The sequence below is a fragment of the Schistocerca cancellata genome, chromosome 1 (genome assembly GCF_023864275.1).
Source record: "Schistocerca cancellata isolate TAMUIC-IGC-003103 chromosome 1, iqSchCanc2.1, whole genome shotgun sequence".
NCBI lineage: Eukaryota > Metazoa > Arthropoda > Insecta > Orthoptera > Acrididae > Schistocerca > Schistocerca cancellata.
The window spans coordinates 673,388,679-673,407,687 of record NC_064626.1 but is presented as its reverse complement, the minus strand read 5'-3'; the positions used below and the strand labels follow the sequence as shown (position 1 = coordinate 673,407,687).

The following is a 19,009-nucleotide window of genomic DNA, read 5'->3' as shown; positions in this document are numbered from 1 at the left end:
AAACCTAACTAAACTAAGGACATCACACACATCCATGCCCGAGGCAGGATTCGAACCTGCGACCGTAGCGGTCGCTCGTCTCCAGACTGTAGCGCCTAGAACCGCTCGGCCACTCCGGCCGGCCACATTAAGTTCGAATAACTTATTTGCATCAACTGTAATTCCATGTTTTATTTTAGCTTTGTCACGCTTTTAAGGCGGCAGCTATGTTGCAAGCGACACACAACACACGTTGCAATACATACGATACACAACTTTATGACTTCGTGCAACATTTTTTCCTAGATTTACGGAAACTAGTGCATCACAGCACACAGAATGGGACATTCGCTAAGAAATTCTTTCTACGCCCATGTTTAAAGTCAAACAAAATGCGCTATCTCATTAATAGGCATAGTGAGGCTTCCACCAAGGTGTATGAATCACCTTCCATATGCAGCAACGCCCGACCAGCATTCGATAGGTGACCCACGAAAGCATCGTCCACGGTAGCCTGAGTACGAAACACCTGTCTCCCCAACGATCGCCCTAAATACGCACCCAACCTCCTGGCTATAACCCGGGACAGAGATGCTCATCACGAATACAGTGGATTAGCTAAATTCCAAAGAAGGATCATGAATGGCGTTTTCAAAAGAAAAAAAATTATAACATACATTTTGAATGTGTAATAATCGAGCTGGTTTCATGGCGCACTCTTCCACACGAATCTTGCTGCCATTTAAATGTCACTGACCCAGGATTCAGACTTCCGACCGACTGCTGTAATTAGGTATTCTGTGGTTCCCCTAAATTACTCCCCGTCCGCCTCACTGTGCGCTCAGTGCGGCAGATTGTAATCTGAAAGGATACAGGTTCGATTCTCGGCCTGGTCGGACATTTCCCCTCAGAGGCTGGATGTTGTGTTGTTCTTATGTTCGTATCATTACACGACAAGACAATCATGTCCAATACATAGTCGTATTGTCTTTCCATTATTGAGATGACTGGACGGGCAGGAACAGAAAGCCAATAAATTGACATTTTAAAAAATTACTGTAGGACAGTTTGTTTAACACGGCGACAGCTGATTTCCTTTACCATTCGCGTCGTTTCTGTTATTTTGTCGCCGGCCGAAGTGGCCGTGCGGTTCTAAGCGCTACAGTCTGGAGCCGAGCGACCGCTACGATCGCAGGTTCGAATCCTGCCTCGGGCATGGATGTGTGTGATGTCCTTAGGTTAGTTAGGTTTAATTAGTTCTCAGTTCTAGGCGACTGATGACCTCCGAAGTTAAGTCGCATAGTGCTCAGAGCCATTTAACCCATTTGTTATTTTGTCCTCTCTTCTATTTCAGTGTATCATTCGTCTTCTGTATCGTAGGAGCTGTACAGGACTCACAGAAATAGAGATGTTAGATTAGAATCTACCTCTTCTATTTGGTGAAGTCCTGTACAGCAAAGAGGATGCTGACCGCCAGAGTGACAGGCGGGTTCCTTTTCGTTTCTGAGAGGCAACGAGTGCAGAAAATTACTTCTTTGTCATGACGAATACTCTGGAAATGGCGAAAGTCCATAGTATATGGCATTATTTCAACGTATTTTTCAACGTCAAGACACAAAAATGATACCATTTGTGTAGTTCATAGCACTTCTAATTGCCAACAACAATGCCGTGTTTTGTCTGGTTTCAGTCACAGATAAATGCAAGAGAAGAAATTGTTAAACGAGGCAGCGTAAGAATGAATTTTATCTCATGCCACTCACCACAATTTAGATTTAATTCGATTTTCCGAAAGAGTTCCACGTAAGTGGTTATTTGACAGGTAGCGAAATCAGGATTTGTTTGTCTTCATGGCTCTCAAAGATACAGTTGCCCGACAAACGATTTAAATATTTTCTTTCAAAGTAATTGCTTGAAAATCAAAACGCACATTTTTACATTTTTCTGCCACAAAGTACATCATTTCTAATTCCCGTGGAAACGCTCGTGAGTTGCATGGATTATTTATCATATATATTGAGCACTTCTGTTGTGTTTCACTTTCTGCAATTAATATTACACTACAGGAGTCACACACACTTTTACAACACTCCACCTGCTTTCGCACAAACGTTTGAAAAAGTGTGTGTTTTTCTGTTATCTGGATGTTTTCCATAGTTCACTAATCCACAGCAGGTTGTCATTTGCACTGCCTCTTCTTCGTGCTTAAAAGATGGTATATTTTACGGCATAGCGTCATGTTAGTACTGTTTTCGTCACTGATGGCTATCAGCAACTGACGTTGATTTAAGAGGAAATAATGATAACAACAAAAATCTGACGCCAAGACTGCGAGGGGGAGTCACAATGTTTACATGGCGTCAGAATCGCTAAATTTGAATATTGTGCTCTTCACTCACCAGCGTTAGTGGAAAATTGGAGAAAGGACGGATTGCGCCATGTGACGACGGAACAATGCAACGGTGTGTCCGGGCGGCGTCAACACAGACGGACGCACGCGATTGTTGTCGGCAGAGAAGTCGTACAGAGCCACTGTCAGTGCACCGGGCGGCCTACCGCGGCTTACTGGAGCCAGTTTGGGCTCTCCCGCCGCGCTAAAGTGTGGCCGCCATGTTGGGCGACCGCAGCGCCGCTACGCGAGCAGCGTGCGCAATCAGCTCTGAGAGCAGCCGCCGCCGCTCCAGACGACGCGTCGTGACGCGGCGGACAGGTATTCGTCCGGCGACGGTTTTTTGGTCCGCTGCTCCGTCACATCCTGCTACTCGGAGAGCTGACCGCATATTCCGTTTGCCGCAGGGCAGAAGAATACAGGATTTTTTGGAAGATTCTGACAATCCCAAGACGATTCACTTGCAAAGATGTTTTAATGACGATTACCTATCGTAAGAATATTTAAAAGAGTACACTTCAATAGACCACAATCGTGCTGAGTGGCATGAGATAAAATTCATTCTTACGCTGCCTCGTTTAATAGTTTCTTCTCTTGAATTTATCTGTGACCGAAACCATAGAAAGCACAGCATTGTTGCTGGCAATTAAAAGTCTGATATCGTGAGGGAGGAAACAGCGAACTTAATGTAATTTATTGAACAAAAGGTTTTGGATATAAGAAATCTTTTACTGCCTAGACTGCATTTTATATTATTCAGCTAAAGCATTACTGTACTATTATTAATTTATTATTATTTCATGTCGTAATAGAAACTGCGTTCTAGGAAGCAAAAGACTTTTTAAATATAGGACATGTTCATATATAACATGGTTAACAAGAAAAATTGACTGACAAAGCAAAGAGTGATTGTTACGACAGTACACAAAAACACTAGGAACGTATTATACGATCATTATGCACAATACACCATGACAAAACCATGAATAAATAACTCTCAACACGAGCTCTCTATTTGTTTGTCCTTTCTGTTTTTCATTTTAACTTTAGTCTACTAGCTGAAAGCGTTACGAATTCTCCCCCTTAGCTGACGGTAATATGCAGCTGACGGTGTATGGTGATGTACTCCGGACGTCGGTTTGTACGCCTGACATGATTCCAATTATGTTATGGGGCCGTATACATTATGTAACCGATTATGTTGGAGGCCAATGACTGTTGGCGTCCGTGACATTCCGTGTTCTCTGAGCGGTGCTAAAGAACAGTCATTTCAAGGCAAATATGTAAAGGCAAGAATGAGAGGCACCCACATACTCTCAAATATCTCCTGGCTAAAATGTATTTGTCACAGGACGTGGACTCACACGGTTCTTCTCAGGACACTCCAGTATAAACTTTGGACCTGTCCTATCAACATTGAAACCACAAAAAAATTAAAAAGCCAAATCATACAGAAGATCTTATCAAAACGTAACATGAATATTGTAGCTATTTAGGAAAATGAAGAGCAAATGAATCAGAGAGGAAAAACTCATGGCTTTGGCTTACTAGGAGCAACATACCTCCGTGAATGAAATTTTCACTCTGCAGCGGAGTGTACGCTGATATGAAACTTCCTGGCAGATTAAAACTGTGTGCCGGACCGAGACTCGAACTCGGGACCTTTGCCTTCCGCGGGCAAGGAAAAATTGGAGAACTAACAGTAATTAATATATACAAATCTCCAGTTATTTCTTGCCCCACACACGTCATTATGGTATCACAACAGCACGCCATATACCTTGGAAATTTTAACATTCACCATACTCAATGGAAGTATAAGGGAAGTTATGAAAACGATGAAGCCGTTATAAACTGGGCAGAAGACAATAGCTTATATTAGGTGTTTGATGCAAAGGATTAAAGAAAATTTTTATCCGCTGCGTGGAGACAGGAGCATAATACCGATGTATGCTTTGTAACAATTAATGAAAATAAAATCGCTCTTCAAACTTCACCGTTTGTAATACAAGATTTCCCACACAGCCAACACCATCCAATCTTGACTCAAATAGGGACAAAATTCCACTCAAATAATCCTTTTCGCGACCTAGATGGAACATTAAAAAAGTAAAGTTGGATGTATTTGCCAAAAATCTAGACAAATATCTTGGTTGGATCCCTCAAAAAGCACAAAGCTATGAGAGGCTTGTTGGAGCTATGATATGTGCAGCAAAGAAGCCAATCCCTACGGGCAACCGGAAGCAAGATATGCCAGGTCGGAATGAAACTAATGAGAAACAATATGATGAATTTCTAAATAGCGGATAACCTACTTCTTAACTCAATACAGCCAGACGTACTAGGTGAACAGGGACTGTTGAGTCACTCAGTTTTCAAACATCAAGTAGAGAAGCGTAGTGATTGTTGAGAAAGTCGGATGGAAACAAAATTGAAGTAAGGGACAAAACTCTTATGTCAGCTAATAGGATTGCGTCACATTTACTGTCCACATCAGGAGCACCTAGAGATAAAACTCATACAAGGTACATCAGATGCAAACTTACATTGCTCAAAAAGAACGCTAATGAACAATCAGACTTCTCAAGAACTTTCTCCATACCTGAAATTCCTGCTGCTCTTAAAACTCTGAAACCTAGAGAGGCTCCGCGAAATGATGGAACCACGTAAAATGATGGTTGGCGGGTTTCTTCCCTGACATTATGATTCATGGATCATTCCCACAAAAAATGAACTAAACAAAAATCATTGCAATACTCAAACAAGGCAAGGCTTCAGATCAGCATAAGAAGTATGGCTCAGTCGAAGTACTGAGCACTGTTATAAGTTCCTTGAACGAGTTCTAAAGAGTCGGATTAGTGCAGCGAACTTTCAGAACTTCGGACAGAGTAAGTTGGATTCCGACCGCGACGGAGCTGTGCTGATCAAGTCTTGTCATAGACAAAAATTATTGAAGCAGGATACCAAATGAGGCAGAAAAGTTCAGTTACTTTCGTTGCTCTAAGGGCAGCATATGACGACGTTTGGTGGCAAGGACTGCTTTGAAATTATTACAACTTACCCCATGCAAACGGACAACAAAACTAATTGACAACATGTAAGCTGGAAGGATATTTACAGTAACTACAGGAAGAGACACTATCTGCCCTAAAGTACAGAATAATGGCTTGTCACAGGGATCCGTCCTTGCTCCTATCTACCTCCAAAATGCATGAAACTACCTTGCATTCAGAAGAAATCCTCTAAATTCGACCAGCCTCGGGCAATTTGGTCTGCCCTGAACCGCATTCGAACGGACCATGGAAGATGTGCAAACACTCTCTACAAGTGGTGCAAATCTTCATCACCATCGTGATGGAACGACAGACAGTTGCTTATAAACATATCCCGCAAGTGCCTACAAGAATCCTTTCAAAGATTTCCTGACAGTGACGAGTGGTGTGGTAAAATACATAAAAGACCTTGATATCGATATACCGGGTGATCAAAAAGTCAGTATAAATTTGAAAACTTAATAAACCACGGAATAATGTAGATAGAGAGGTAAAAATAGACACACATGCTTGGAATGACATGGGGTTTTATTAGAACCAAAAAAAAAACACCTCATATTGCTAGACGAGTGAAAGATCTCTTGCGCGCGTCGTTTGGTGATGATCGTGTGCTCAGCCGCCACTTTCGTCATGCTTGGCCTCCCAGGTCCCCAGACCTCAGTCCGTGCGATTATTGGCTTTGGGGTTACCTGAAGTCGCAAGTGTATCGTGATCGACAGACATCTCTAGGGATGCTGAAAGACAACATCCGACGCCAATGCCTCACCATAACTCCGGACATAGTTTACAGTGCTGTTCACAACATTATTCCTCGACTACAGCTATTGTTGAGGAATGATGGTGGACATATTGAGCATTTCCTGTAAAGAACATCATCTTTGCTTTGTCTTACATTGTTATGCTAATTATTGCTATTCTGATCAGATGAAGCGCCATCTGTCAGACATTTTTTGAACGTTTGTATTTTTTTGGTTCTAATAAAACCCCATGTCATTCCAAGCATGTATGTCAATTTGTACCTCTCTATCTACATTATTCCGTGATTTATACAGTTTTCAAATTTATACTGACTTTTTGATCACCTGGTATAGTTTTGTCAATTGTGTTATTATATGCTGGAGAGCTGAGTATAAATTTTGACAAGTAGTAGTTCCATAATCTTTGTATATGTATTGTCATAAATAAACAAATAAACAAATAAATGATTATGTTGACTTGATAATGTCAAGTGGGGCTAGTCACCAGCGATTTTTATTAAATACAGCTGATGCAAGAAACATATCAACTTAGAAGAGGTCTCTTATAATACTAACCTTGATTCTTCACTAAAATTTCCCGGTATTATGTATAAAATTTTGTTTAATTCTACATTCTGTAGAACGAAACGGTCGCCTTTTACAATAGTATGCTTTCTAAACAGGAAAATCACACGACATTTTGACGCTTTTGTCGTCAACGGTAGATAGCTACTACGTTGGAGAGATACCACTACTGTAATATTGGGTATTGGGCTAGGCTAGTAGAGCGTCTAAGACTGTGAGATCATGAATAGGTGTCAACAATATAGTAACATTAAAAGTCTCGGAGCATTTAATGCTAGCAAAAGCACAGGGAAAAATGGTAGGTTAAAAATTAACGTCCCATCGGCGTCGATATTAAACTTTGCTTCGATATTTAAACTTGGAAAGGAAAGGCTGAGGAAGGAAATTGGCCGCAGTCTCTTCCGTCATTTGCCTTCAGCGATTTAGGGACGCCATGGAAATATCTGAATGAGACTGATTATACAGGGATTTGAATAACGCAGCTATTAAATACGGGTCCTGATTTTTTAACCATGTCCGCATCACACTGCTAGATTCTTAATTACTGCATCCCGTTGCTTGGACCACCCGACTTCTCATACTTCTCAGACACACCGAGTAAAGAAACTATAGCGAATACTCTGTATCACTCATGAAACAATTAGTTCTCCTTCTCTCTTTCTCCACAGAACGATCACAGCGGTCATGTAAATACACTTTAACATCTATAAATACTTGTGTTAAATGTTTTTGTAATGTCGCTACAGCCTGAGGATGAGGTATCACCTCGAAACATGTCATTATATAGACAGTTTATTGGTCAACAAATATCGTAATCTGAAAACCTTTACCTATAAAAATTTAGTCTGCTACATGACAAGGGACGTCATCCGCTAGTTCGAATTGTAACAGCGAATACACGTACAGAACGACATCAGTTGACTGTAATTCATTAATGGCTAAAGGCTATATGTGAGAACTGTACCACGCAGAACTGCATCAGTGGCCTCTGCTAAGAGCACGGTACAGAGCACATTGATTATAGTTAGTGTAGGGACACAGTTACTGAACGCTCGAACGACGGATGAGAAATGTTGCCTGGATTGGTGAGTTGCTGTATGTATTAGTACACTCTGATGGAAGGATACGATAAAATGACAGGATTCGCTTTTCTCTGTACGGTACAGAAACTATAAAACGACGAAGCTATTAGAAACAATAAAACGAGGAATCTTGGCAAACTTACGAGCAGATTTAAACGAGAATTGTGCCAAGACATACAGGACTGGCGTTGGAAGAAAAGGTAGAGGCTAAAAATGAGCTGGCAGACAAAGATCAGAGCGGTATAGAACGGACTACAGAGAATATTGTGGGTATTAAAATATAAAACCCATCAACGCAGAGGTTGGTTTGAACGTGGAACTGCTTTACTAGGCGTGGTCGTGTTGGAGGTGTCACGATCTAGCCTTCATGCTTTGAACTGACTTACCCGTCCGTTTATAGGGGACCTGCAGCTGGACTTTGAAGCAAGGAACAACTCGATATTTTCATGTACACCGTACAGGTGCAGCTAGAGATTAAAGAAGCGGTAAGTCAATTATTCGTAGAACCGAACCCAGATTTGAGGGTTTGTAGGCTTACACCGGGGTAATCACCGCGCTACTCTTAAAAAAGACAAGTTCCACATCCACACTTAAGCTGGGTAAGCCCCATAAGCAGCATAATACTCGAATAAAACTATAACTTTCACTAACCGTGTCCGGAAAAATGTATAATGAAAAGTAGGCCTACTAACGAGGTGATAATTTTACACATTCGTCTCGCTCAGCTTCCTTACGCAGTTGCACACACTCATTAGAGATCTTTTCTTCTCTTTGCAGAGACACTAAGTGGTCTGTAGAAAGCCTTCTCTTACTGCGATACCAATCACTGTAGCAACCGATACCTGATACTATCTGCCGGCGGACAGAAAATCGACCTCTCATCCACAAATTAATCGCCTTTCATCTCAGATTATGCAAGCTAATTGGTGTTAAGTGCTGACTTCCTCCACTGCCGGTCACCCACCTAGGCGCTACTGCGAAACACCAATAATTCCTGCATGCTGTTCGGGATTGCACTCGTCAACGACGCTTATTTCGTCGCATTCTGAAAAGCAGTTATCTAAGCTATCACTTTCCTCATCTGAAAATACACTAAATGTGTGGCGTATTTAGATTGAGAAGAAAATTTTCTAGTGTAGGGACGCAGAAGTGAATACACTGGGTTCGTTTATGGGAGCTATCGAGCTGAAATACATTTTCAGCCATCGGGATTTAGGTGTTCGTAGCTGCCCTTATCACTACAGAGAAGGAAGTTTCCAGCCGTAAACGTTCCTTACCTGTGTCCAATGAAGCTGCGTTACCGTCTCTGATAATATCGTCGCTCATTTACGTACTTACTTTTTGAAATAAAATGAGCAACAGAAATGTCGCAGTCTTTGAGTCATCGGACACGTTTTCGATTCAAATCCCCGTCCGACTATCCAGATTAAGCTTTACTTTAATTTCACTGAATCGGGCAAGACAAATGCCGAAACAACTCCTTTGGAAGCGCACGGTAGAGTTTGTATTCTATCTGTAGGATCTCGACGTCGTCGAGACGTTAAAACCTAAACTTCCTTCCTTACTTTGAGAAAAAATTGGAGGACATTTTCTGGTCCAGGGCAGATACTGTCGTAAAATGTAACAAATCAGAGAGAACATTGTAAATAGAAGAATAGAGACAGAACAGTGAATGTCTTGCAAGAGTATATAAACTGGAAAATGTCCTTCTATGACTCCGAATTAAAAATTCATTTACCTTAATGGCATCTGTTAAAGAACAAAGGAACACAAAGCTTAGATATTACATAAAAACGAGTGATATAGGAGAAAATTGTTCAAAAAATGGTTCAAATGGCTCTGAGCACTGTGGGATTTAACTTCTGAGGTCATCAGTCCCCTAGAACTTAGAACTACTTAAACCTAACTAACCTAAGGACATCACACACATCCATGCACGAGGCAGGATTCGAATCTGCGACCGTAGCGGTCGCGCAGTTCCAGACTGTAGCGCCTAGAACCGCACGGCCACTCCGGCCGGCTAAGAAAATTGTCACATTGGTACGTACATGATCGCATTTCTTAATCCAGGAGTAAAGACACAAATGGCACAGCCAGCTTTCAATTTCACAAACAGTAAATGTAGTATTTTAGAGGCCTTGTCATTCAGGGGACATTGTGCAGATCAAAACAAATGATAATCCACTATAATCCACTAAACAGTGAAAAAGCAAGATACGTAGAGTGGGGATTAACACCATGAACTATCATTGATATTGTACAACAATGGAAGAGTAAAATAGTAGTAAACAACAAATCATGCATTAAAATCTAAATTCGAGTTGTTTCTTAATAAATTAAGTGAGAATGTACGGCATCACAATTACAGGACATATCGAGCTATAATGGGACACATTCAGAAAAAAACAATACGGTTCAAAAAAGCCTAAAAGCAGACAAAGAAACCTCAAACAAATTCAGCAAAGCTGGAATGTACCAACTCACCCGTTATTCCTGTCAGGCCCCATACATAGGACAAACAAGCAGAAATTTCCGAACGAGGTACACAGAGGACACGAGAGCTCTAAAGAGTGAGCACGCACTCCACTTTCGCAGAGCACCTAATGAACAAAAACTGTAATCCAACTAATATCGAAAGTGATCTACACATCCTGAAACTCAGCAACTGTTTATACCGACAACTAATAATAGAATTAAGTACAAAAATCTATAGTGGAAGGGAAAAACATTATAAATGAAAACACAATACTTTGCTACAACACATTCTGAAAGAACTGACCCAGGACACAGAACAGAAAGCACACACACGCAAAAGAACCACTCCCCTATCACACACAGAGACGTAAATGAGTAACAGAAATCGTCAGAAATCCCGCTTCAATTTTTGTAGCCTTCTCACAACATGTGATACATTTCTCGCGACACGCGCGAACGGCAAGATGACGTAATGTTTTGGATTATGAACGAAGTGCGAAAGTTATGTTTTTTGCAACGAACGTAAATACCCGAGAAACTAACAGCATAGTACACACCAAAACAGTATTCACAATCCAGAACGAGGTTTTTACTCTGCAGCGGAGTGTACATTGATATAAAACTTCCTGGCAGATTAAAACTGTGTGACGGACCCAGACTCGAACTCGGGACCTTTGTAAGGAAGTTTCAAATCAGCACACACTCCGCTGCAGAGTGAAAACCTCATTCTGGAAACATCCCCCAGGCTGTGGCTAAGCCATGTCTCCGCAGTATCCTTTCATCCAGGAGTGCTAGTTCTGCAATGTTCGCAGGATAGCTTCTGTGAAGTTTGGAAGGTAGGAGACGAGGTGCTGGCAGAGTTAAAGGTGTGAGGAAGGGGCGTAAATCGTGCTTGGGTAGCTCAGATGGTAGAGCACTTGCCCGCGAAAGGCAAATGTCCCGATTTCGAGTCTGGGTCCGGCACACAGTTTTAATCTGCCAGGAAGTTTCAGTATCCACAAAGCTTCCGCAATCACAATTGTATAACGCTGGCATACGTAAGTTCATGTTTTTGTATTTGCTTACTAATAGTGCTTACACAGTTGCAGATGGCATGATGTATGCCGAGGAAAATGGCAACAGAAGAAAATAGAAAAGATGCCGCAAACAGCGACAGCAATCTTAAAACCATGCTGTAATGTGTAATAAATACGGAATTATGAAAGTTTTCACAGAAAACCAATATTTAAAAAACAAACAGTACGCATGTAATAATGTTTATAGTGTTGTATAACTATCCTATTTTCTGTATGTTTTAGATTTAAAGAACCCACTGATGATGACGGTATTTGTCGCTGACGCTAGTTTGTGGAATAAATAAATAACAGAAGTGTTTTGCATCGAGGCGGACTCAGAATTCCCATATCGTTGTTAATAAGTCAAAGTTGCAAAATATTGACGCTAATTCTTTACGAGAGACAAGCTCAGATAAGATCAGTTTGGTCCGTAGAAATAAATGTACACTTAGGGAAATGCTGATCTACGACTTAAAGATTAGGTTCAAGGAAGGAAACCAATATTTATAACCAGTTCGCAACAGTCCGTTTCGACAGGTCTAGCCTCACATGGCCTCTTATCTGTGCTGTGGTAGCTGTACGATCTGCCGCTGCTGTCCTTACAATACGACGATCCTCGCAGGCGTCTGCACTGTGTGGACGTCCAGAACCCCGTCTATTGGTGTGAGAATGTTCACGTGGCCACTGATACCACCAGCGTTGCACAAGTGACGCAGCATGTCCAACTTGTATGGCAATTCTCCGTAAACATTAGCCCTCCACTCGGAAGGCCACAACTGACCCCTTTCAAACCCGTTCACTTGGCTGTAGAAAGGACGAGTGCATCTCCTTGGCATGGTTGCCTGCTTGCTCCACACGCTTGCACTGCACTGAGCCTTCGGCTGTGAGCATTCACTATTAAAGGATTGACACAGATGGCCCTCTGGTAGCTATGCCATTACTCTATCTGTTGGCGGACGACGTTGAACGATCATCACTACATTTACTATACGCCAGGTGGCATACGGCGTCGTCGGGTCAAAACTGACGTCGTCTTTTCAGGTGTACTACTTTCGTTTCCAGAAGTGTATAAAGTTTAAGGAAAAAACAAGTTTTATTCGGCACCAGAGAGTGGGAGAGTGATTAGAAACGACGGAGAGGCTCCGTCCCCGCCGCAGCCGCAGTGGTCCACAACTCCACGACGACTACCGCAGTCCACTTCACCCCTCCGCCGCCCCACACCGAAACCAGGATTATTTTGCGGTTCGGCCCCCGGTGGACCTTCCCAGGGAACGTCTCACACCAGACGAGGGTAACCCCTATGTTTGCGTGGTAGAGTAATGGTGGTGTACGCGTACGTGGAGAACTTGTTCGCGCAGCAATCGCCGACATAGTGAAGCTGAGGCGCAATGAGGGGAACCAGCCTGCATTCGTCGAGGCAGATGGAAAACCGCCTAAAAACCATCCACATACTGGTCGGCTCACCGGACCTCGACACAAATCCGCCGGGCGGATTCGTGCCGGGAACCGGCGCTCCTTCCCGCCCGGAAAAGAGTGATACTTACTCCGCTATGTCTATCAGAAAGCTCACATCAAAGTTTTTCTCGTGAGAGAAACGTTAATTCAGTAGAGTTCAGCTGTGCGACAAAATGCTCAGTCTACCATACGGAAAATTCTTGTGCCTCAATCTTTGCAACTGGCTCTCACAGCATCATTCTAAGCGGAGCGAAAACCGAGTCAGTTGCGGTTCTCGTCAAGTGCAACAAAAATACCACCTCTGTCAGAATGAAAGTGTGGGAAGAACGAACGTAAACACCCCCAGGGGCGTGGGAGGGGGGGCGGGAGGAGCAATTTCGTTGCAGAGCGCTCGGTTGTAAAGCTACTAGACCGGCCAGAGAAATTCGAGAAAACTCGATCTAATTCTCATTAGCACGGCACTTCGATATCGTCACGGTGGGGTTCTGTGTCACCCAAGCGGACGATCGTCGAAGGGCAGTGGGAGTGACGCCGGCAAACAACAGCTCTCCGCCCTTTCACTTTCGCGCCAGCTGGAGAGGACAGCAGGAGCGGACTGTGTCCGCCACCGGAAGACGCCTGGATCACCGTAATCCGGCGAGTCCGTGGAGCGCTTTCGCCGCTACGCGACGCCACGGGAGACCGGCGGCGGCGATCGCCCGTGGTAACAGCCCGCCACTCCGTTTCCTCCGGCGTGTTCTGTAATTGTGTCCAATTGGCCCGGCTGCCCTGTTGTCCGCCGGTGAAAGCCGCAGTTCGATTGAAGGGCCGCCTTTGGAGCCCTGACGATCAGCTGCTCTAACTGACCGTCACTAACTAGCGTCGCGGCGTTCCTCGCAGCTGTGTGTGTGTACGTGTGTGTGTATCCACTATGCCATGTCCGTGCCGTCACCACTGACTCGTCAGATTTCCGGCATCAACCAACCCTCTTTGCACACGTGGTATCGGAGAAAGTCTTAATATTGCTATATACTGCTAATTCAACACTGCGACTTGTTGAGAATCATTGGCAAGGAGAATAAGTTTATTCAAGTGAATATCAGGGATATCATACCGATTGTAAATGGATACTGAAAACAAACCATATGGAAATATTTTAATCACAGTGGAAATTATTCGGTATTTAGGGATTTGTTGATGTACATTTTCGGAGGCACATCGGAGCATTTGGTACAAAGTGAGCAATACAGGATAAAAACATAGGTGGGGCGTTCAGTAAGTGACGGAGCAGATTTTTTTCTGAAATCAGGTTGGTTTTATTCAGAATTTCAATAAACCATAGTATTCCCACACTCTTTTGTCTACAGAATCCTATCTTGGAAGACAATCTCCGTTAAATTTGAGGACCTTACGCCACCTCACTGGAAGGGCTAGTATGCCGGCATGTGAGCCACTCTACTGGTTGATGTCGGAGCCAACATCTTGCTGCATCAATAACCTCTCCATCATTCACGTTCTGCTTCCCGCGGAGTGCATCCATTATTGGACCAAACACTTGGAACGTACAAGATCCAGGCTGAAGGGGTATGAGGAAGAATAGTCCAATGAAGTTTTGTGAGCTCCACTCTGTGCGCAGACTTGCGTAAGGCCTTGCATTGTCGTGGAGAAGAAGAAGTCCCGCTGAAGTCGTTTCTTCATTACCCTAGATATAGCACAATATACTTCCGAGCTGATCGTTGTACTATGATGGAGGACATCGAACAGAATAGCCTCTTCAGAGTCGCAGGAGACCGTCGTCATGACTTTATCGGCTGCGAGTGCGACTTTGAACTTTTTCTTCGGAGGAGACGTGGTGTGGCGTCACTCCACAGATTGCCGTTTTGGTTCCGGTTCGAAGTGATGAAGTCATGTTTCATTGCCTGTGACGATGTTCGATGAAACTTGTCCCGATCAACCTCGTAACGCGCAAGCAATTCCCCAAAGATTCTAATCCGCTGATCACGTGGAGTGAGAGTGTCCGCACGGTCCAACACTGCGGGAGTCACAGCAGTGCTGGCACGCGGGAGATCGGATTGGTTTGCGTGACCTTGTTACGATGAGACAGACGCCTCGTCCAATGACACGCGGTGCTTGTGTTCACTGCTAGGTCTCCGCAGACATTCTGCAACCACCTATAAATATGTGCGATGCTCTGCTTTTTCGCCAAAAGAAACTCAATGGCAGCTCTCTGCTTGGAATGCACCTCCGTTACAGAACCAGTTTTGAAGGCTACGGTAGCGCCGTTACCTATCGGGACTTCATAAAACTACGATCTTCTACGATATATGATAACAAATTGCGCATTTTTCAGCCTAAATTGGCGAGGAAAAAAGTGTTGCTTTACTTATTAATCTCCCCTCGTACAATGTCAGATTAGGATCAAAAGAACAGACAACTCACGAAATCGAGTGCAACAGAAAAAAATTGTCTCGTAAGTAAGCTAAAAAATTAGAGACTTTAAAAAGTGATGTCCCGTAATAAGAAGAGCGTTCTGCCCCTTTTGTGATCGTGTTCGCTGACGCACAGCACTGCAGCGGCACTCGGCCAGACGTAGTACGTCGGTTCATAGCGGTTCGCCAGAGCGAAGTGATTGACTGCTGGTCGCGAGGTGCCGGACTGAAATCCTTGTTCGACTACACAGATTTATGGTTTTCGTGACTTCCTTACATCACTTCATTTTAACAACTCACTTCCGCTTTTCTTTCTCTTCCATGTCTAGTTCACCTAGTCTTTGAAGTCGACAAGATTAAGATTTTAACGTTCTTTTCTTACATGTCTTCTAGCAGGAGAACTTTCCATCATTAGTCTTTGGCTCATAGGGAAAGAGTAAGATACATTATCCAATTCCAGAAACTGCGTAGTCAATCGGTCACATGTGTAAACTTCACAACCCGTAAGAGAGGAAGAGTTGTAAGAGGACAAATGCCACTCATTTGAATCTGGGCCAGTGTCCTATATTAAATCTCAAAGCTTCCACTGTCTGTCTCGTGCTGAGCACACGTCACTGCTGATCACGACATTCGTCGGAAAGGGGCGTTGAGCTCGCCAACCCCTTCGTGCTATTCGTTAGTGGTAGGTGGTGCGCCAGCTGCAGTACCGTCCTCTCTTCTTCTGTTGCCATGATCATCGACTGCGAGTTCTGCACTGCTCAATACACTGGACTGCCAAACTTCCACGTCTGAATACGTGGATTTAGCTTTTCCTCTGAAGCTTTACGGTTAAGGGTGGTAGTGTTCCTTTCAAGAGCACAGGACTGACTTCCTTCCCTTCGTTGTCCAACGTGAGTTTTACGACGGAAGCTGTTTCATTAGGTTTGAGAAAAGAGAAGAACTGAAACCCAACTGGTGATGACTGAAAATCACTGAAAATAGTTTGGAGGAGATAACGTATTTGGATCCAGGTCTACAACAACCCACGATTTATAAATGTTCTTTACTCTCACATTAATCATTTATTGTCTTCATTTCGAATCGTTTCCCGTGTGTTTATTGCATATACAGAGTATTTCACAATTCATGTTACACGTTTCTAGAGGTTTTAGCGGCGACTTAGTAGATCAAGTTTTACGTAGGAGCTAATGTGCGGAAACATCTTCAAACGACGCATGAGAGCGCCAAAGTTAGTCGCCGGCGCCAGTAATCTATGTATATACAAGGTGATTCCGTGATGATGTTACAAACTTTATAGGGTGATGAAGTATAAATGCATCAATTTGAGATACGGGTTCCTGTACCGGAGCCCGCATCTCGTGGTCGTGCGGTAGCGTTCTCGCTTCCCACGCCCGGGTTCCCGGGTTCGATTCCCGGCGGGGTCAGGGATTTTCTCTGCCTCGTGATGGCTGGGTGTTGTGTGCTGTCCTTAGGTTAGTTAGGTTTAAGTAGTTCTAAGTTCTAGGGGACTGATGACCATAGCTGTTAAGTCCCATAGTGCTCAGAGCCATTTGAACCTCTACCGGAAACCAACGAGTCGAAAGTTATAAGAGAAAACCGTTCTGATACTTCTGAAAATGGAATACATGTATTGGTACCGTTGCTGCTAATATTCTAAGGTAGGCAACTTTCAGAGGTGGTAGAACGGATCAAGACAAGGAAAAATTGTCCAGTAAACGCTGTCTGTAACATGCGTACTTTAAGAGCTATGAGCCCTTTTTCAGTAGAAGAGATGTGTTTCACAGTAACTAAGATGAACAAGTACTCACAGCTCCACAGGTATGCATAGTGGAGCCCACGTTTTTTCTTTGTTTTGATTTGGTCCCTACTACTACCTCTGAAACTTGTTTACTCTCCAGTCTTAGCAACAAGAGTACCAGTACATGTATTCCACTCTCAAAGGTATCAGAATGACTTTCGCTTGTAGCTTTCGACTCGTTCGTCTCCGGAACATTACCTCAAATTGATGGATTTCTCCTTCTCAATCATCCTATAACGTTTTTAATATCATCATCTTGTATATACATAGATTTACAGGCGCCGGCGCCTATAAACATTCTCGCTTTGTTGCCTCGTTGGATGACGTTTCTGGACATGGGTTCCTACGTAAAACTTGATCTATTAAGTCCCCTCTACAACTTACAGAAATGTTAACATGAATTGTGAAACACCCTGTATATGCCTATATTCTGCTTCAACTACCCGTCGAGCCTAAACATTTTTTTCGATTATTTTCCTTTTATTCGCTGTCCCTATACATTATTTGTACCAAACAATCCCTGGGTTTTCGTCACCTTGCGTTGTAGAGGTACATCAGTATGTAACTCTCATGTAGGTACATTTGGCCTCAGACATAAAAAAATCATCCCAGAATTCGTATGAAATTAGGGAAAACCCGGGAAACCGGAACCAGGGTTATAGTGTGAGAATTACAAAGACGACTAAGAAGGAATACCTGTCCTGCGTTTTAATCACTGCAGCACCTTGCTTAGTGCCGAAAGCGGAATGCTTGTTCTGAATCGAAGAGTGTGATTTCAGATATGGGAATATGGGAGTTGGAACTTAAATAATGGCAGCTATTTATTCACAACCGACACAAAAGGGTTACATGTTTGCACCTTTTACTGTCCTTCAAGGTAGTCACCAGCGTTGTGTAGAACCCGTCGCCAGCGATGTGGAAGGTGTAGTATACAGTTAGCAGAGCCTGTTCTGTTGATGGTGCGAATGGAGCGGTCTACTGTCTGTCGAATCTCAGGAACAGTTGTGAAGCGAATGCCACGAAGTGGTTCCTTCATCTGCGGAATCAAATCAAAGTCACAAGGACTTAAGTCCGTGGAGTATGGTGGATGGTACAGTACTTGCCTGTCCCTTCGACCGAACAGGGCATCCACAGCTTGTGCTGTATGTGTCCGCGCATTGTCGTGCAAAATGGTGGGTGGGTTGCGCAGAAAGTGTTGCCGCTTCTTTCGCAAAGCTGGTCGCAGGTGATGCTCCAAAAATTAACAGTAATACTGTGCATTGACTGTCTGCCGTGGAGGAACCTAATGCGTTAGGATAACACCATCGCAGCTGCACACGAGAATCACTATAGCTTTCACCATACTGGGGCTCTGACGCACTTTCGACTTTCGCGGCGATCCATAATGGCGCCATTCGTTGGACTAGAGTTTCAATTTTGGCTTCGTGGCATTCGCTTCAGAACTGTTCCAGATATTCGACAGGCAATAGACAGCTCCATTCGCACCATCAACAGAATAGGTTCTTCTAACGGCATACTAGCCTTCCACATCGCTTGCAACGGGTTCTATACGACGCTGGTGACTACTTTGAAAGACAGTAACAGGTGCAAACACGTAACTCTTTTGTATCGGTTATGAATAAATAGTTGCCACTATTTAAGTTTCAACCCTCGTATACGTGTCGTGCAAGAATACTATGGCAATTTACCTGTTGTTGCCCGAAACTCACTCCAAATCCGGTGTAGGACGCTTTGCCACGGTTCGCACGGCTCCCTCTGTCGGAGGTTCGAGTCCTCCCTCGGACATGGGTCTGTGTGCTTTCCTTGGCGTAAGTTAGCTTAAGTTAGATTAAGTAGTGTGTAAGGCTAGGGACCGATGACCTCAGCAGTTTGGTCCCATAGGCTCTGAGCACTATGCGACTTAACGTCTGAGCTCATCAGTCGCCTAGAACTTAGAACTAATTAAACCTAACTAACCTAAGGACATCACACACATCCATGCCCGAGGCAGGAT

The 19,009-nt window shown here is 43.6% G+C and overlaps 1 protein-coding gene across 1 annotated transcript in view; it reads right to left on the bottom strand.

The window, feature by feature from the left end:
• Positions 1-2,525, bottom strand: part of LOC126092881 (cadherin-89D) — a 407,126-nt gene extending 404,601 nt beyond the window's left edge. The window contains exon 1 of the mRNA XM_049908645.1: positions 2,379-2,525. The gene's annotated coding sequence lies outside the window, so the exon portion shown is untranslated. The remainder of the gene's footprint in view (positions 1-2,378) is intronic.
• Positions 2,526-19,009: the final 16,484 nt, after the last annotated feature.